Source organism: Contarinia nasturtii, unplaced genomic scaffold, assembly GCF_009176525.2.
Source record: "Contarinia nasturtii isolate CC-2019 unplaced genomic scaffold, AAFC_CNas_1.1 Cnas_scaffold_5173, whole genome shotgun sequence".
In the NCBI taxonomy this organism is placed as follows: domain Eukaryota; kingdom Metazoa; phylum Arthropoda; class Insecta; order Diptera; family Cecidomyiidae; genus Contarinia; species Contarinia nasturtii.
The window spans coordinates 4,011-9,647 of NW_022202451.1; the positions used below are offsets into that span (position 1 = coordinate 4,011).

The following is a 5,637-nucleotide window of genomic DNA, read 5'->3' on the forward strand; positions in this document are numbered from 1 at the left end:
GAGCAGTACCAGAATAATAATTTTTGTTTAAAGTAATTCTATGTTGCGAGTAGTAATACATATTAATCCGCAGTAATACACACTTGTGTAAATTCTAACAGCAGTGCAATGACGTTTCATGTGTACGTTGTGTATTAAATTTGTTAGGAATAAAGCGTTAGTCGAAACAATTTATTCGATATTTATTAAATTAAATTCGTTATTTTCCATTTTTTAACAATAAAATATCTCATCCGAAATATACTGCGATCGCTTTATGCCTAGCAAATGTCATACACAACGTACACATGAAACGTACACATTTTGTAATACAACAAATAAACTATTCATAAAAATTTTTATGTCGCAGTATTATTTGGAGAAAAATAAGAGCCACTTTTTCTCCGCAACGATTCATATGCACATTATGAGACGTTGCTGAATGCATTGATATTTCGTCTAAAAGTGAGAATACCAAGAATGCCTTCAATTTCGGTGAGTATCTCAAGTAATATTCCATGTGTCTACCCCCTAGTACAAGTAATCTTTAAATAAGTAAGTAATTGTCGTATTTGAAATTAGATAGGTATTATGACAATTCATTGGTATTCATTCATTCTCTTTTGTGTCTACCTCCTGGTTTATACTTCTTAAGTTAAGTTGAATTTTCAATAAAATAATAAAGTAAAATAAAGAAAAAATATATTTGTTCATTCAAAGAGAAAAAAAATGAATATTTTTGGCTAGTTTAAATATGGGAAAGTCAAAGATTCGTCGATTTGTGCCATAATTTCGCCAATTTTCCCCAAAAAAGTGAAAAAATGCATAAAAACGCCCCCTGGCGGCAGTCCAAAAAAAATTAAATATGAAAAATGGATTCCCCGACCCAAAAAACCCCCGTATACACATTTTCAATAATTTTTTTTATATTTAAAATGCACAAAATTGGTCGTTTTTTCAGTATTTTTGAAAATAACTGCCAAGAAAAATGGGCAGGCTCGAAAATGATTTTAGAGGTATGGTTCCTTGGGCAAAAATACTTGTTATGGTCCAAAGTACCAGAATCGCGTGGGGCGTTTGAAGTTTTTAAATTGACCCACCCTAGGTGTATGCATTCATTTTCGGATTTTTTTGGTGAAAAACAAACTTTATTTAATAACAATAAGAATGAGTACTTTAACCAATGTATTGCCCATCGTTTGCTATGACTTCCGCCCATCTTCTTGGTAGCTTGTCGATTCCGCGTCGAAAGAATTCCTTATCTTTTGAGGCTATCCATTTTCGCACTCCTTCAGGATTTCGAAACGATATCTCGGACAAGCCAATTTGCATCTATCGAAACAAGTGATAATCAGAAGGAGCAAGGTCTGAAGAGTACGAGGGGTGACCAAGCCGATCCCAACCGAACGCCTCTATCTTTTGTTTGACGATGTTTGAAATATGTCAAATTTTGATAAATCCTTCGACTATTTCTTGTCGCAGTTTTTTTCAATTTTTCTCTCAGTACTCTGCTCAAACGTATTGGTTGTAGTTGATACCGATCCCCCATGACAGTTTCACCCTGTTTGAGCAGCTCATTATACACCACACCACTTTAACCCCAACAAATAAATAGCGTTACCGAGAAATCATCAAAATCCTGCTATGCTGTCGATTTTGATCATTGTGTGGGAGTGAACCCTTATTTTTATGCCTGGGGTTATCGTAGCAGATGCCCCCTTCACTTCCAGTTACAATACGATACAAAAATTTCTTTTTTTCTTATTTTTGGAACTACAACTAGTTTTGGATTCAGCTGGGGTGGCACACAATTTCTTTGGTCTTACCTCATTATAAATGTCTTAAATCGATTGATTCGCATATATTTAATGCTTTTGATGTTTTCTGATGCATTTTCATGCATCTTTATCGAATTTAAAACGCCAACAGCCCATCATTCAATTTTTTTGGTGAGTTCACAGTTTTTCAACAAATTCACCACTTCTTTTTCACTAAATTCAACATTCCCTGTGGCAAATGAGAGTTCTCGTCTCCTGCAACATTTTATAACCTTTAGATGTATTTTCACTTTATTTAAAGTGAAAAAATTGAACCAAAGGAGGACCAAACAGAAAAACACTTTTTCATCACTCATTTTGAATCGATCAGAAAATAATGACACTATGTCAAAAATAAATCTTTCTGCTCTGAATTAGATTGGCAAATGTCACATGTACAAAATGCAATTGGATTCACCTGTCAAGCTACACACAATTTTAAGTGGAGACATCTGATGTCTGAGTCCGGAAATTAATGCATACACCCAATATTTTCATTCAAAAATTTTATATTATCGAGAAAGTAAAAGAAAAAGACGTAAAAAAAATGTTTCAGTAGGAATAGATTTTTTATTAAGATAAATAACTAGGGGGAGATACAAACGATTAAACCAAGATTCCAATGTATAATAGAGTGTTTCCGTAGTCAAAAAATAAATAAATGGTAGTCGTTAATTAAAAGTGCAAAAAATTCTAAGACAAATCATGACATTTACACAAAGCATCGAATGATATTGACACTTCCCGAAGCAAAAAATTCTTTATAGCAAAATGTGTCTAATGTCAAAATATTGAATTAGCATTATTGATATGAACCGAGCCTTATGACATTTGACGTTCATTTCATTGGTTTTCGTAATGTCATAATCGCCGCTTCATCCATACCGAGAACATGTTTATCGTTGTAAATACCAAGTTTACGACATAAACTACAGCAGTGTTAATTCCAATTCAACGTTTCAATTATTCTACGATTTTGTTAATAATTCATATTATTTTCGATATACGTGCGTTTTGTATCAATTTATTCCGAATTGTTCAACACTTGATCGATCGATTGATCCGGAGTCCAAGCAGATTGTTGAATTCAAATCACCGTGAGTAAACTTAATTTACAGAGAAAATTAAAGTGAAAAATATTGGTGGATTCATCGGTAAAAATTATTATTTTTGATGAGAAATTGCCAGCGAACACACGATTTATTCAAAATTTGAATTACGTGCTTTTTCTAAGCAGTTATTCATCTCCTTCTTATTGTGAGATTCATTCTTATTTCATAGCACGACATATAAGCCATTTGTAACGTGAAATATATTTAAACTAGTCCAATAATTATTTAACGTTGAACATATTAACAGTAACATTACATTTTATGAAAAAAGTAATGTATTTCACAATTATTCTGCAGTACATAATTCTGTTGCGTGAGATGGTGAAATTCATTTCAAGCAGTAATACCCATTTTGAATTGGTTCCATTGTTTAGAGAAGAGAAACAATAACTCGCTTATCAAATGTGTTTAAATTTTTTTTTTCTCTAAATCACTGCCATTGTTATCAATCCGAAGATTTTTTTCATTTTTCTGTGTTGCATCATTTTGTGTGTGTACCAAAAAAAGCGATGGATTCGTGTTTTGTTGTCGTTCGATCAAATTGAATTCGAAACATATGTGAATATTTGTGTGGATTTTTCACTTTGATCGTATGTTTTGCATCTATGCATTCGGTTGATATTTTCAAATTACATGTGAATGCTTCTATTTCAGTGCTGGTGCACATTTTTTTTCAATGTATATAATTTTTTATATACTTTTTTTCGATCGAACATTGTTTGATGTGAAAAGTCGTCACTTTTAAATTATATGGATCAATGAAAATTCAATACAAATTCGTTTTCAAGCTAAATCGAATGTGTGTGTTTTTTTTTCAATAGGAAAATGGCGAATCGTTTCAAGCCATCCATACCAGCGAAGGGAGAAACGAAGGATGAGATTACAACGATCAAATGTGCGCTGAAGACAATCATTCGCCCACAATTCCAGCAAGCACTGATGAGCAAAATAACGGACCTGAGTTTGCAAGCCACTTCAATTTGCTTTTTGGGCTCATTACTGTTCTTGTTCGAGGTGCAAAAGGCGTACGAACATAGGCATTGAGGATAATGATTTCGCATTCTTTGGTCGAAGTGGAGAAAAAAAGATCCAACTCTGCTTTAACCAAGTGCTATGGCATAACAATCAGCCACCGAAACCGAAGTCGACGTACAGACCACGAGGAACAAAGCCACGAGAACCACTACTTTGACTTTGACACAGACTGTGGACCACAACACACAAGAAGTGATCGATTCAAGACGTGCCATAATTTTGTTCCTGATCCAGCCTTTGAATTGCCGTGATAATTGTGACACAAAAGAGCCGTCGACAACAAAAAGTGGAACGATCAAAACCAAACCAAATCATCAAATGATCAATCGTATTTACATTATTTTTTGACAACGCGATTGATGTTGCCGAAGAAGTGTATGTCGTCGATGAAAGTGAGATGGATGTTGAAATGGTGAATGCTCCCGAAGAAGAAAAAAATCAAGAGGAAAGAGTATTGAAACCCGTTTGCCATCGCTGCTATATGTATTTTATACAAAGGTAATATTTCGATTATATGAATGTAGATCAGAATATATTATACATTTTGTTTTAATTGATTTCAGGTCGCTTTGAATTATTCATGAGCTATACTCCCGAAATATTCAGACGAAATTCAGGAATCAAAATATACTTCAACGGATTCAATACATATGTGGTTGAGGCCAAGCCAAATGCAGCAGCTTCTAAGTTTTAGTTTTGATTTTTGAATTTAACAATAATAATTATAATATCTCTAGGCCAGTACCTTAAATGTGGTTGAACTAAATTTGTTAAACCACTTGGTATAGAAGACGAATATGCAATTACCATTATCATTATCTCCTTAACCCTCTAGTGCATAGCCCTGCCTTTAGGCAATATTATAAAATATTGTCTAAAATATATAATAAAAAACAAATGATTCTATTTATGAATTCAAATATATTCAGCAGGGCTCAGGCTTTCATTTGCCGGTCATTTGACAAGTGAAAATAAAGCAGTTGTTTAATTATAAACACAGATGTACGCGAAAACAGACATTTGACAAATTATCTCTCTCTTCGTTTATAGCAATTTTATATCAGTTTAAACAATGGTTTCGATTGTTCTCCAAATTTTGAGCAATAGCATTTTTTGAGTAAATTATTATTAATTATTTTTTTAAGGAATTTTAAACAAAAATAATCATAGCAAAAACGACTCAAAATCCATAAACGACTTTCATTTGTTGAATTTTGAAAAGCATCATAATGCTATTAGTATACGATATAAAGAGCCAATCATAAAGACAACTGAAACAATACATACATATAGAGATTTCAACAACGCAGATTATAAACGAATAAATGAGTCACTTCTTGATGTAAATTGGGATAATGTTTTTGATACAAATTCATTAGAGTTAAGACTGGATAATTTTTATGCAATTATTAAGTCAACAATAGAAACTCATGTCCAGTTAAAGACAAAAATCATCAGAAAACAACCGATGTGGTTCAACAAATCATTGGTTGAATTGAAGAATAAAGTCAGCAAAGCACATCAAAATAAAAAAAGGCTCAACACACATGAATCAATTGAACATTACAGAGAAATAAGAAGAGAATATAAACGATGTGCACGCTCAGCTCTCAGAGATTACAGAATAGAGATGGAGAAACAGATAGATGATGATCCAAAGAAATTTTTCAAGCACGTGAATTTCAAAAAAGGGA

At 32.8% G+C, this 5,637-nt stretch overlaps 1 long non-coding RNA gene across 1 annotated transcript; it reads left to right on the forward strand.

The window, feature by feature from the left end:
* Nucleotides 1–2,158: 2,158 nt before the first annotated feature.
* On the forward strand, nucleotides 2,159–5,050 carry LOC116351299. Its single transcript, XR_004202120.1, has 3 exons — nucleotides 2,159–2,893; nucleotides 3,730–4,441; nucleotides 4,507–5,050. It is a non-coding gene; the product is annotated as an uncharacterized LOC116351299 (long non-coding RNA).
* Nucleotides 5,051–5,637: the final 587 nt, after the last annotated feature.